Source organism: Chelmon rostratus, chromosome 3, assembly GCF_017976325.1.
Source record: "Chelmon rostratus isolate fCheRos1 chromosome 3, fCheRos1.pri, whole genome shotgun sequence".
Lineage (NCBI taxonomy): Eukaryota > Metazoa > Chordata > Actinopteri > Chaetodontiformes > Chaetodontidae > Chelmon > Chelmon rostratus.
In genome coordinates this window covers 28,593,410-28,609,039 of record NC_055660.1, presented here as the reverse complement: position 1 = coordinate 28,609,039, position 15,630 = coordinate 28,593,410, and positions in this window count along the sequence as shown.

The following is a 15,630-nucleotide window of genomic DNA, read 5'->3' as shown; positions in this document are numbered from 1 at the left end:
TAAACTGAATTCACTCTAATTGTTTAAACAACAAATTTGGAAGTGTGAATGTACTTGGATTGGATTTATTTGCACTGTTTAAACTGAATTCACTTCAAATGTTTAAACAACAAATTTAGAAGTGTGTGAATGAACTTGAATTGGATTTATTTGCACTGTTTAAACTGAATTCACTTGAAATGTTTAAGCAACAAATTTGGAAGTGTGTGAATTTATAAGAATTATTTGTTGGCTGCTCCTCTTCTCTCCTCTCCTCTCCTCTCCTCTCCTCTCTTTTCCTCTCCTCTGCTCCCCACTTTTCTCTTCTCCTCTCCTCTCTGAAAAATTCTTTTCTGCTCTTCATCTCCTCTCACATTCATCCTTTCCCCTCTTTATGACTCCTCTGCCCACCTCCCGTCTCCTCTCTACATCACTCCGCTCCTCTCAACTACACTCCTCTCCTTTTACCTCCTCTCTTTTCATCTCATCGCCTCTCCATTTCACTTCAGTTCTCTCCTCTCCCCTCCTCTCCCCCTCCAATCTCCACTTCACTTCTTTCCTCTCCACTTCTCTCCAATCCACCCCTCTCCTCTCCTCTCCTCTTCCCTCTGTTACTCCTTTCCTGTCTTTATCACCCTCTCCTCTCCTGCTATCTCCTCTCCAGCATACTCCTTTCCTCTCTTCTCCTCTCCCCCCTCTCATCTCCACTTCACTTCTGTCTTCTCCACTTCTCTCCTTTCCTGTCCTCTCTGATAGACTCCTTTCCTTTCATCATCACTCCTCTCCTCTCCTCTCCTCTCCTCTCCTCTCTGCTATTCTCCTTTCATCCTTTCCCCTCTTCATGACTCCTCTCCTCACCTCCCATCTCCTCTCTTTATCACTCCTCTCATCTGTACTCTATTCCTCTCCTTTTATCTCCTCTCCTCTTCTCTCTGCTGTCCTCCTTTCCCTTCTTTATGACTCCACTCCTCTCCTCTACAGTCCCTGCCACTCCTCTCCTCTACAGTCCCTGCCACTCATCTCCTCTCCAATCCACTCCTCTCTTCTTCCATCTTTACCCCTCCTTTCCTTGAACATTTTCAAGTCTGCACTTGACTCCTCTCCTCTCTTTGATTTTTCTTTTGACTCTGCTTTGTCTGGTGCCACATAGTTTAGGAAAGGAGAGAAGAGGAGTGGTGGGGGACGGAGAGGAGAGGAGAGGAGTGGCTCCACTTCTCTCCTCGCCTTTCTTCTCCATGATCATCCTTTCCCCTCTTCATGACTTCTCTCCTCACCTCCCGTCTTCTCTCTTCTACTCACCTCTCGTTTCCTCTCTTCATCACTCCTCTCCTTTCCACTGCCCTTCTCTCCTCTACTTCTGTCAGCTTCTCAACAACTCTCCGCTCCACCATACACTTTTTCTCTCCTCAACGCTCTCTTCTGTCTCCTCCACTCCCTTCAACTCCACCCCTCTCCTCTCCTCTTCACTCCACTTCTCTCCTCTCCTCTCCTGTCTTTATCACCCTCTCCTCTCCTGCTATCTGCTCTCTGGCATACTCCTTACCTCTCCTGTCCTCTCCACTCTCAACTCCTTTCAAATCCACCCCTCTCCTCTCCTCTCCGCAGTCATCCTTTCCCCTCTTCATGACTCCTCTCTTCACCTTCCGTCTCCTCTTTTCATCACTCCCCTCTTCTCAATTACACTCCTCTCCCTTTATCTCCTCTCCTTTCCTCTCATTATCACTCCTCTCCTCTCCTTTCCTCCCCTTAGGAGGAGAAAAGTGAGAGAGAGGAGAGGAGGAGAGATGAGAGGAGAGGGTTTGAGTTGAAAGGAGTGGAGAGAAGACGAGAGGTGAGGAGAAGAGGGGAGGTCCAAGGAGAGGAGAGGAGTGATGAGGAGAGGAAAGGCATATGGAAGAGAGGAGGGGAGAGGAGAGGAGAGGAGAGAAGTGGCAGAGGGAGGAGAGGAAAGGAAAGGAGAGGAGAGGAGAGGAGGGCCCAACAGATGCCATCAAAGGAAAGGTGAAAAACTTGAAAGACAGATGACTTGTTGATCACTGCATGAATGACTCCTCTCTTGTCCTCTCCTCTCCTCCTCCCGCCACTCCTCTCCTCTCCTCTCCTCTCCTCTCCTCTCCTCTCCACTTCTCTGTTCTCCTCTCCTCCTCTCCTCTCCTCTCCCCTCCTCTCCTCTCCCTTTCCTCTCCACTCCTCCTCTCCTCTCCACTTCTTTGTTTTCCTCTCCTCTTCTCTCCTCTCCTCTCCTTGGCTTTCACTCCTCTTCTCTAAGCTATGTGGCACCAGACAAAGCAGAGACAAAAGAAAAATCAAAGAGAGGAGAGGAGTCAAGTGCAGACTTGAGAATGTTCAAGGAAAGGAGGGATAAGAGGAGTGGCAGGGACTGCAGAGGAGAGGAGTGGAGTCATGAAGAGGGGAAAGGAGGAGAGGAGAGGAGAGGAGAGGACAGAGGAGGAGCAGCGAGGAGAGAAAAGGTGTATGGTGGAGCAGAGAAGAGAGGAGACAAGAGCAGTAGAAAGGAGAGGAGTGATGAAGAGAGGAGACGAGAGGTGAGGAAAAGAGGAGACAGGAGGTGAGGAGAGGAGTGATGGAGAGAGGAAATAATTATATCAGAGAGGAGAGGAGAGAACAGAAGTGAAGTGGGGACAGAAGTGAAGTGGGGATGAGAGGGGCAAGAGGAAGAGGAGAGGAGATAAAAGGAGTGATGAAGAGAGGAGACGGGAGGTGAGGACAGGAAGAGGGGAAAGGATGGTCGTGGAGAGGAGAGGAGAGGGGTGGAGCGGAGAGGAGAGGGGTGGAGTTGAAAGGAGTGGAGAGGACAGAAGAGGAGCGGTGAGGAGAGAAAAGGTGTATGGTGGAGTGGAGAGTTGTTGAGAAGCTGACAGAAGTGGAGGAGAGAGGAGAGAAGAGCAGTGGAAAGGAGAGGAGTGATGAAGAGAGGAGACGAGAGGTGAGGAGAAGAGAGGAGACGGAAGGTGAGGAGACAAGTGATAAAAAGAGCAGATGAGAGGTGAGGAGAAGAAAGGAGATGGGAGGTGAGGAGAGGAGTGATGAAGAGAGGAAAGGAGTGGAGAAGTTCACAGAAGTGGAGTGATGTGGACAGCTGAGGACAGATGTGGAAGGGAAAGGAGAGATGAGTGGAGGAGTGGAGCAGAAGAACGTGGACAGGAGAGGAGAGGAGTCATTCATGCTGTGATCAACAAGTCATCTGTCTTTCAAGTTTTTCACCTTTCCTTTGACGCCATCTGTTGGGCTCTCCTCTCCTCTCCTCTCCTCTCCTCTCCACTTCTCTGTTCACATCTCTTCTCCTCTTCTCTCCTCTCCTTGGCTTTCACTCCTCTTCTCTAAACTATGTGGCACCAGACAAAGCAGAGTCAAAAGAAAAATCAGAGAGAGGAGAGGAGTCAAGTGCAGACTTGAGAATGTTCAAGGAAAGGAGGGGTAAAGAGGGAAGAAGAGAGGAGTAGATTGGAGAGGAGATGAGTATTGAGGAGAAGAGAGGAGTGGCAGGGACTGCAGCGGAGAGGAGTGGAGTCATGAAGAGGGGGAAGGAGGAGAGGAGAGGAAAGGGAGATAAGAGGAGAGGAGGAGAGGAGAACAGAGAAGTGGAGTGAAGAGGAGAGGAGAAGAGAGGAGGAGAGGAGAACAGAGAAGTGGAGTGAAGAGGAGAGGAGAGGAGAGGAGAGGAGAGGAACGACGAGAAGGAGAAAAGGTGTATGGTGGAGTGGAGAGTTGTTGAGAAGCTGACAGAAGTGATGAAGAGAGGAGAGAAGAGCAGTGGAAAGGAGAGAAGTGATGAAGAGAGGAGACGAGAGGTGAGGAGAAGAGAGGAGACGGAAGGTGAGGAGAGAAGTGATAAAAATAGCAGATGAGAGGTGAGGAGAAGAGAGGAGATGGGAGGTGAGGAGAGAAGTGATGAAGAGAGGAAAGGAGTGGAGAAGTTCACAGAAGTGGAGTGATGTGGACAGCCGACGAAAGATGTGGAAGGGAAAGGAGAGATGTGTGGAGGAGTGGAGCAGAAGAACGTGGACAGGAGAGGAGAGGAGTCATTCATGCTGTGATCAACAAGTCATTTGTCTTTCAAGTTTTTCACCTTTCCTTTGACGCCATCTGTTGGGCCCTCCTCTCCTCTCCTCTCCTCTCCTCTCCTCTCCTCTGTTCACATCTCTTCTCCTCTTCTCTCCTCTCCTTGGCTTTCACTCCTCTTCTCTAAACTATGTGGCACCAGACAAAGCAGAGTCAAAAGAAAAATCAAAGAGAGGAGAGGAGTCAAGTGCAGACTTGAGAATGTTCAGGAAAGGAGGGGTAAAGAGGGAAGAGGAGAGGAGTGGATTGGAGAGGAGATGAGTATTGAGGAGAAGAGAGGAGTTGCAGGGACTGCAGAGGAGAGGAGTGCAGAGGAGCCGTCAAGAGAGGAGAGAAGATGAGTGACAAGGAGAGGAGTGGAGTGGTGTGAAGGTAAGCAACTATTACTGCTATCTTTTTTCAAGATGTAGCGTCTAGTCATCATTCTTTTCGTGACTGCCACATTGCATTGTGGGATATGTGTGCTGACATAGTGTCCAATGTTTGCGTACTGAAATATTTACTGGAATTAGTCTGCACCGCACATGCTGTTTACTTATTACACTTTGGGACACACTAAAAAACTCTACCTCCTTTAGCATGCTCTATTAGTATGTTAGGATGGAATTTTGCATGCAATGTTACATCTTAACTAACGGGATAACTGTCCACCATTTTACCTGGGTATCGTTGACAAAACCCACCTATAGACAGTAAGTATGATGGTCAGCTGAGCAACACATTAACAACCAAAGACACCAGGGAGGCCACTGTCCCTTTCCACACATCATTATAGAGTAGATAAGAGATTTCATTTGGCTCTAAAACTACAAACAGTAAGTCAGCTGGATAACCAATCATCACTCCTCAGGCCTAAAACAACCCAACCTACAAAGGTACTAGCCAATCAGAGGCAGACTAGGGCCCTCCTCCACAATGGGATTTGTAATTTACAATCCCCAAATGGCAAGTCACTGTGACACATAACATGTAGTGTTTTACATCTATGGCATAGATCCACGGTCCACTCTGATGTCCATCAGTCCATAGATGACACACTTTATAGGACAGCGCCATCATTTCATCATTCAGCAGAAATGCAGAAGAAATGTAAAAACAAAATACACAAATAAATAAGTATGGGAAAATAAACTATTTTTATTTATATACTCTTGAAATATCATATGCATAGCCTTCTGTAGTTGATTTTATGTTGTATCTGTTTATCTATTGTTGATTTTTTGTATATTTTTATTGTCTATTGTATTGTATTTGTTCTACTGTTTTCTCTGTTTTCTACCTCTCTGTTTTATTCTGCAGTTGGAACAAGTAAATTTCTCCGGCATGGGATTGATGAAGTCTTATCTTATCTTAATGTCATATTGATTTATTTATTGAGTCATTTCTGTGTTTCATTTTGGCAGCCACTTCTTCCAATCTTTGTATTGTTTGTAATGTGCATATACATACATAGCTGTTTTTCTATTCTTTATTCTTATTTGTCTTTTATGATGGGGTGTTCTTTCAATTCATTATTTTTTCATTTTAGCAAAATGGTCAAAAGGCTAGTCAAGGTTGGTGGTGAGGGAGGGGAGAGAAGAAACGTAGAGGTTCTGTAACTCACTGTAGCAATCAATTGAAATCTCACCGCCATCGGACCAATCGAGAAGACTGATGCTACCTGTGAATCTTTATAGCAAACAGACAGCGGGAGAACATCCACTATCAGCAACAACAGTTATCATGTGGCTTGTGTAAAGTGTAAGAGTTGTGTTGCATTAAAAAAAACACTTGACATAGTTTTGTACTTCCATAAAGTGTAAAGGAATAGTGAGAGTCAAAGCAGCAGAGGCCCAGATGTCCTGACTTTTAGTCCTCAATATGAGTCAGACTCAAAAAAAAACCCATCCTACATTTCCCATGATGCAACACAGTAGTATCTTTCCTTAATACCCTCTTCCCTGTCTTTCAAATGCCATGCCTCCAATGCGTAACATAGGATTTCGTTGTATCAGTGCCCAAGTCCAATATAACCCTGGTGACGTCACTATGACATCATTAGGGTTATTTTCTCACCCTTGACGAACCTCCTCTATGAGGAGTACACACACAAACAAAACGCTTTTATGATTTTATTTAGGGTGAAAAGTGGTCCTGATTGATGTCCTGAATTTCAGTCTGTTGTCAGCATTGTTCACATCTGCTCTTCAACCACAAGATGGCAGTATTAATCCACACTGAGACGCTCGCATGGGGCTCCAGTTCATCACTAACCCAGGTTCTGATCCAACACACTAGTTAGCCAGGTCCTATGTTTCCAATCAGCACTGTGTGTTTATGAATACAGTGTACAGACTTCTACTGAGTAATTAGATATAGTTCAGAGCTTGTGGGCGAGGTGTGAAAAAAAGAGGAGTCAACTGAGGTGATTCCTCTGAATGACTCATATGTTGTTGTTTCTTTAATGAATGCATGAAGACACTCAAGTGAATAATGTGGATTTGATTCATTGTTATTAAAAACACAGTTGTAGGAGTTGCACAAGAACTTTTACCACCTGTTTGTGTTTCTCTGCAGCCACAGGACATGTATGGGGAACATGCACCATAAATATTGTCACCGGCTGTGGAAGCTCTGTGAGGGACAGAAAGAGACTGAATCAACTGGTCAGGCTGCATCCACCCTGTAAGAAGGAGCGCTACCACAGGTCCTTCATACCAACAGCTGTCAGAGTGTTCAGCTCCAGCGTTGCTTAATGTAGCACTGGGTCCATATTCACACTGTTTTCAACTAATGTGTGATTCATGTTTACTTCAGCCTGCAATCACATACACCAAATATCTTGTGCAATATTACTTTTTCATTCTCTTTACTCAACCAGTGCATATATACTTTTTTTCTACTGTGACACATATATATTTATTACTGTGTAACAGAGTAAACACTGGGCTAAACTTGTCTGTACCCACCATGTGCAGTTTCAATCCATGTGCAATTTCTGTTAAAACTGTGAAATTCTCATTGAACTTTTGGCACTATATTTTTTACAACAATGTATTTTATAGTTTTTTTTGTGGCAATATATATTTTTCCTCTATATTTCTTGTAGTTCTTGTCTAAAAAGTACATATATATATATAGTCAACTCTCATTTCGTGTTTTGTATTTTTCTATTCTGTTGTTATTCCTGCTGCTATTGCCTGCTGCCTGTAACACTCAAATTTCCCTGGTTGGGGACGAATAAAGTCTTATCTTCTCTTATCCTTGTGTGTTTTCTTGTATATCATGCAGGGATGTTGACAGCGTTTCATTTTAACCAGGTCTCTGATTCTGACCACCTGACTGTAGTCACTTACTTGATGCAGGAAGTAGTTAACCCACTCCTTGTTGTTTTGATATTTTAATGCAAGTGGTTGCCTGCTGGTGATTTCAGGATTCACTGTGTGCACCCTCGACTAAATGTAAGGGCTGTGATCCCAGGGCGTCCCAGTGATGACAGGCATGCACAACTGCTCTGAGTTATGATGATGTTATGGAGACATGTTTATTGGGAGGGGTTTAGATTGAAACTGAGTTTGTTCCAAAGGCTAAAATAAGAGTGAAGGTACGAAGGTAAGAAGAGCGAAGGTAGGAGGCAAGACCATAGACATATTAATGTACACGCCTCATCAAGCGGGTTGGCGCGTTGCTGTATTACGTCAGCGTGTCCGTCATATTGAATAAGGCAGATCTGCCTGTAAACTTGTGCAAGGAAATGGACCGAACTTTATGAAGTGCCTTTGTACAAAGTTATTTAAGTTAATGCATTTTATCTACTCATTAACACGCACTAATGTATTTGGGAGACAAATATGCATCAAAAACAACATGTAACTTTCAACGTGATGATTAGAAATGTTTACTCCTTTTATGTTTAGGCCACAGATAAGCACCAAACCAACGTATGTATTTTTCTGATGATTTTATTAGATTTACTGATACCAATGTAGGTAACACTGTTATTGTGATGATGCATATTAAAATATTTATTTTAAACATCTGTGTTTATAATAACCAGATGTGACAGGTGGGTTTTCTGAAGAAAGAGCACAAACATTTACATTTAACTATACATACATCCATCCATATGGGTGGGGGGGGGGGGTAATGATGATGTTCAGGGTAATGATGAACATATATGCATACATATATCTGAACAAAATATAACTACTCTCTGAACAACTTAAAATTTTACTAAACAGTAAAATGGGTTCTTTTTGAAATGCTAATTCCAAAATAACAAAAAGAGTGGACAGAAGCCAGCTAAAGGGAGGCAGCCTACCTAAGGATGTGTTCCAGGAGTGCAACGACTTACCCACCACGCATGCTCACTGCAATTGGCAATCACTGCAAATGGTGCACCGCTGCAGACTGTGTCCCGGTGAACTTTAACACTACAAACCGTGAGGGGAACCCCTCTAACGTGCCTAGCCTCCACTATAAGATGACTAACCCCACTGGAAAAAGGAAAAAACATTCAGGAAAACAATTAAAAATGCACCAGTTGGTCCAGGTCAACATGTGTGCATTTATGAATGTGCAGGAAAAACAGATCAGTAATGAAGGCAAACACTGAAGCCAAGGTAAAACAGCAGCTGACAAGGGCCTATAATTTAAGATGGTTGCATTAATAGTAATAAAAACATGTAACTGCCACTTCAATTATTTCCTACTTATAGTTAACATTACATGCCTTAATAAAAAAGGTGCACAGGCTAACCCAGCTTTACAATGAGCACCACAACATTGGAGGTAAACTATGAGAGCAAGAATTTAGGTTTGCTGGAATCACATCAAATGCACCTCATGTATGGAAGTTTACAAGATAGCTTCATTCGCTAGCAGGTGCAGACACCAATACGAGCAGGCGGAAGAGGGAGAGGAGAACTCAGAGTCAGAAAGGAGTCCACATGCCACCCAGGAAGAGACAAAGAGGGAGCCAGGAGCCCGCAGTTGCCTTAAATGTCCTCTGAGGTTGGCCTGAGCACAAGGGTGTATTTAAGAACCAACAACCTCATGAGCAGAAATAAACACTGGTTTTCCCATCACATGAACATACTGTGTCAGATATTTCATTTCCAGAGACAAGGGGCAACATTTCTGGATGATCATCATTTTTCATCATTTCAAGAGAAGAGGTGCAATTAATCACATGGATTCATGAGGTGTCGAAGCGTGAGTTCAGGTCAAAGCTCGAGTGTTTACAGACATAGTCATGTGTTCATATATTCAGAAAAGCAAAGAAATGACTGAAATGCACAGAAAATCATTCAAATGACTGATAATAATTTCATCTTTGCTCGATGAAAGAATCAATGCCACTCATTTCTATCAGCTCCAAGCTCAGATCGATCCCATACTGGGAATTTGAACCATCATAACTGTAAAGTCCTTGAACTCAGCAGTAATTTCATAGGTTATATGGTGATATGCTGCTTTGCAGAAATCTAATTGGAAATGTTTTTGTGAACATGCAACACTCAAACACAATGACGTCACATGATGAGGGCCTGAAGGCCGGTCCCCACACCTGGCGCTAATGCTGCTGATTACAGCCTGCCTGTGAGGCGTTCAGGGTCGGTCAGATAAAACAATACATGCAATAAAACCACAACACAATAGGCCACTACAAAAAAACAAAACAAAACATGCAATTATTCACAAAACTGACCTTAGTTAGTGCAGTGTGAAAACGGCGACAGGAATCCTATAGATTCCCGCACTTGTGTACACAAGCTTGCACTTCAGCGCCTAGGCCTCCGGGGTCATACGCCAACCAGAGCCTCCCCGTTCCCACAGATCACAGAACAGGTTCCACCACTTCTACAGTTTGACTGAACAGTTTGTCCTGATGTTCATGTGAAAATGTTGACTTGAAGCTGACTTTTGTTAATGATCAATCAGATGACTCAGTTTTGATGGACAGGTGGAAAGCACATGTCACATGATTGCTTTCTTTCAGGAGAAAATCATCTCATGTGTACTGTCACTGTCAACATGCAGTAATTAGTCACGTCCAACAATGTGGAGACAAATACTGGCAAAAAACCCTTTGAGATAAGATAAGCTAAGCTAAGATAAGATAAGATAAGATAAGATAAAGACTTAATTGATCCCAGGTCGGGGAAATAAACTTGTTAGAAGAATAAAAAGAAGAGGTAGAAAAGACAAAAAATAGACTATGAAAAAACATACAAAAGCAAATCAATTAAAGAGGTTATGTTCATTACATACAAAAGAGTAGAAAAAATGTTGCAAAGTAAAGACGTCAAGATCAATTTCACAGTGGATTTTGAATTGAACAAATATGAATAGAATACTGTGTCTTTGGGCTGTTTAACAGTAAAAAAACACACAGCACAGTAAAATTAAATAAGCAGAGTAAAAATATAATAATATCGAACATGATGAGATGAAGCTAACTAGTATCATTACAACAATGGTGGATCAGTGCAGCATGTCAGTGCACGATGTCAGACGCTCTGTTGAACCTTTCACTGTAACTCAAGAGAAAAGTCTTCCATTTTCAATTAACACAAGTAATGCACATCATGTGATCATGACCAGAGTTTAAACTGTACCAAACACGGAGTCACAGGATGATCACACTGTGAGGATGGTGCAAGTGACTACATGTACAGGTCTGACCTGCAGTGGCCATGAATAACCTTGTCTGGGTTGAACAACTACAATATCTATTCAAATGGACACAAAAGCAAAATACAATAACCCTCTAAGTTAAACGGTCAAGAGGAAAACAGCAGTCCTACATGGCCTCCTACTGTAGCTAGCTCGACATTTCTTCACCAAGCCTTGCTTCACAGCTGCATATAATTATCCCAATTAAACAAATAATATGTCAAATATAAATTTTGTGTGGGTCACAATAAGTGTCAGGTCCAGCTGGAAGAACAAAGAAAGAGACTTCAAGACATTATTTCCAAAACTAATTCACCATAGTGCTGCACAGTTCAGTATGCATTTGTTACTTCCAGGCTGAATTATTGCAATTCCTTCCAATCAGGCTGTCCAAAATCATTGCTAATTAATCTCCAGCTAATCCAGAATGCTGCGGCACTTGTTCTGATAAAAGGAGGTGACTGGCCATCTGGCAAAAGATGGAAATGAGGAGATGCGACTGGCCGTCTGGAAAGATGGAAATGACAGGACGTGATTGGCCGTCTGGAAAGATGGAAATGAGGAGATGCAATTGGCTGTCTAGAAGGATGGAAATGATGGAACAAGATTGGCCGCATATAAAGAAGGAAACGCCACTATCGAAGGAATGCATTGATGCAAGTCATACAGCTACTCCCAACAACTTGTCCATGGCTACAACAATTAGAACAACACAACGGGTAAGTTTCATTCATTCTTTATTTTTTTTGTGTATTAATCACTCATACTCCAGCAATTATTGTGAAATGTTTACACTTTGCCTTTTCTCATCAGGTTTAATGCTCGCTCTCTCATACAAGCACCCATCACCCCTCTGCCACCGCCCCCACCCCCAAGAAACAAAAGAAGACTCGTCACAGGAGGCCCTGATCCACCGACATTTGGAGAAGATATTGCCTTCAGTTGTGATGAGAACAGGTGATGGGAGAGAAATCCACATATAAAAATGGGACAAAACTGAAAATGTGAGTTAATCGTCATAGCTGTTTGACACATTGCGCAAATAGTTTCACACACTGCACACCCTGGATCAAAGCCTGTAAATCAACCATTAGTCTCTCGCAAAGACGCTTGAGGCTGAAGGTAATCATTCATCTTTTTAACCGTACAATAACAAAATCATGGCCACATCAGACTCAAGTCATCCAATTCAGCCAAAGTCAAGAGAAATAGTGATTAAACTGGTCATGACATTCATTTTAATTTCTTGTTCATTGTTCAGAAATAAAAGCCATACCTTTAATGATAAAAAGACAAGGTAAAAGCAACATAAGGGACTTACTGATCATACAAAATCTGTGTTTTCATTGTGCAGTGTTTGGGTCAACAGAGCAAGAAAACTGCTACAACACAAGAGGACATTGTGATTTTATAACAATTTACAATGTTTAAAACAACCATTTTCATCATGCCACCTGCACATGAACAATTCTGCTGCTAACAGAGAGGTGGACAAAGACCAAAACCATGTCCAACAAATCTGCTCTGAAACCTTTCAGGGTGACACACATTAAGAGCTCCAGTAGGCAGATCCAGGCTCAATGCAGATGATTTGTAGAAAATGAAAGTATTGTTTACCTCACAGAAGCGTGAGGGTACCAGGGTTTGACTTGCTCCCAAAATTCATTACATTTTTCACTCAGATAAAAGTCTACCATCAAATTCCTTTTCCAAAGAAAAGACAACGCAAATCAGCTTAACTTCTGTACAGAATAAAAAAAGACACTGTATTTAACAACACTGTCCTTGTAAACCAATAGTAACAAATGTAAAAGGGCATTATTAATACAACATAACTGTGAGATGTTCCACCAGCTGTTTTCTTTTAGCATTTCACAACTTTACCAGTCTTTCGTCGCCACTGGCCCAACTTTTTAAAAATGTGGTGCTGGCATCAAATTCTAAATGAGACCATCATATTCAGAAAACAATACAATTTATGAGTTTCAATATTTGATATGTTGTCTTTGTGCTATTTTCAATTAAATGTGTCGTTTCAGTGTTTTGCAAATCATCACATTCTGTTTCTATTCATGTTTTACACAGCATCTCAACTTTTTTGGAAGCGGGGTTGTATAAGGGATATTTATTTCAGGGCTTTTGCCTTACATTTCAATGCACAGTTATACAACGTGCAGGTGTTTCTATTTCTGTTGTATATGTAGTTCATGTAAAATGACATGGTTTTATTGTAGTTTTTCCTGAGTACAGTTTGTTTTTGGATTTACAAATAATACTGAAGCAAGTAGTCAGAAAGAGTTTTCACTGTGTTGTCAAATGAAGGAGTTTGTGTAAGTCAGTTTAGTCTTTGACCGACAAACTGGATACTTACAAATGATATTTAAACTTCCTATAATATACGTAAGTGATAATGTGTGTGTTCACCTGCAGGCCAGCAGCACGCCTCCTGCTGAAATTCAGTATACGCTCAGTCTTCCTGCAGTTCATGTATTTATTGTGTATTGTGGTTGTATAGTGTTGTCTGTGCTTTGTTGGTTACTGTGTCACAAAGAGCTAATCTGACAAGAACAGACAATATCTACAGACGTATGACCTCACAAACACTGAGCTGAGCTGGAATGAACATCATTTCAAACTTTATTTACAACAGGAACAGTGCACAACGTCCAGCTGCAGGTACGCTGCCTTAGCTCATCTTTTAGATCCGAACAGCTTAATTGAGAAGACTTCAGACGTTTAGAAATGAAATAAAAACTGCTGTGTTTCTCTTTTCAGGGGTTCATAAAGGAAAAAAAGCCAAACAAGAGCTTCTGGAGCTGGCGTTTTTAACTCGACAAGGGAAAAGACAGCAAGCCTTAAGCAAAGTGTCACATGGAGCTAATTTGATTTAGATAAAAGAGGAGATAGTGAAATATAAGTTAAGTGTAAGTCAAAGCTCTCTCAGGTAGATCCAAAATATCTAAAGAACACGGTGTTAAACCATCTGGAAATGTAAGCACCTGGACCAAACAGCTGGCAACAGTTCAGTGCAGAAAAAAAACATTCAGAGCAGATTCTTGAACTGTTGTGATGAACTCATTGTGGTCTTAATTTAGTACATGAAAAACCAATAGTGACGAGGTCAGAAATGTACATATATTACTAAATATAAATAACAAAAAGGTTCAGCACCAGTAATTAAATGACTAAAAAGTTCTTGTAGGCTGAAGCCCTTGTTTATTATCCCTGCTCATCTCATAATCCATCATATTCACTTCACAAGCAAACATATCTATAGCCAGAAGTCAGAATTTACCATGAATCCATCAACTATCTGTACCGTGCAAGACAGAAACTAATAATCATAATAATGACAACAACAGCTGTAAGCTGTTTGCATTATCCTTCTTCTCACATTTATTTCTTTCACACACACAAAAGGTGCACATATACACATGCATCCTCCCAGACACCCTGTCAAGACTTTGTTCAGCATTACAGTTGTGTTCAGTGGAGCCTCTGCACTGCTAGAGATCCAGTCAGTCACTTCAGTGTTGGGCTGAGATTCCCTGGAGCCAGAGTAGATGAGAGGCCACGTTCAGCCCTGCTCCTTCCTCTGAATCTTTAAATTAATTTTGTCCAGTGTGAAATCATCATGTCACTAACCTGTTTCCAGTTAACCTAATTAACTGTGAGATGTTCCACCAGCTGTTTTCTTTTAGCATCTTTCGTTGCCACTGAGAATATTTTCAACAAACAAGAAATTTCTCAGTTTCAACATTTGATATGTGGTGGTTGTGATATTTTCAGTTAAAGTTCTGTTTTGTATTTATGTTTTAAACAGCATCCCAACTTTTTGGAGACAGGGTTGTGATTGACCTCCTGTAGACTGAAGAGAGCACAGGATATATAGAGACAGATGGTCTGGCAGTCTATGTCTGAGTGTCTGTAAAATCTAAACTTCACAAACTCTTATAAAAAGTGAATCACTGTTAAATTTTTAATCATTGGTTTGTTTGGCTGTTTGTTCACACAGGAAGATAGGACCAATCATTAGGAGAGTGAGTTTGCAGAAGATTTCCCTGCATCCCAGAAGAATAAAGAGTTTGTGTGTTATCATGATGCATTTGAGTGTGTGAACAATGGAGACATAGCTCTCCAGAGAGAGAACATGGTGTACTGCATTTGAGTTCACTTTGAAATATGATGTAGACATCAGACTCTGTGTGTCTGAATGTGTATCCGACCTGCAGGTTGCCCACATTTGAATGTTTACCCATGTGTGTGCATTCAGGAGAGACAAAGGAGAGAGATTCATACAGAGAGGAAACAATGTGTTTGAAAAATGTTCGGGACAAAGATGTTGGATATACAAAAGGCATCTTTATTGCTTGTTTCATTCTCAAAGATTATGCACGAGCAAGACTGTAGGTTTTACATACTGCGCCACCTGCTGGACAGCGTTAGTAATTAAAGTTTTGACATTGACTGTGTATAAATTGACAACTGATTTATTTAAGACAGTGAAAGCTCATGCATAACCTTGATTTGACTCAGTTTTCAATGCCCCCCGTTCCATCTGTTCTGGAGGAAATATCACCAATGCATTATTCTTCACTTTTGGTTACCAAGAATATAGAATGTATAGAATGGAATAGAATGTATTGACCTTCCTAGCATTGAGAAGATCCTTGATTCCTTGTTTTTGCATTGTTAAGATACATGAGTAGTCCAAGAGACCCTTTTTGTGTTCGTTATTTGAGTTTGTTTCCTTTTTGCCAAGATCCTTGCGCCTTTTATTTACTTTGTTATCTAGAATTTTGAAAGTCTTTTGAGAGTTTTGGTTTGTCAAGAACCCAGCAGCTTTTGCTTGTTACTTTGTTTGCCTTGCATTTCTAGTTTTGTCTTGAAATATCCTGAGCGCTTTTTGTT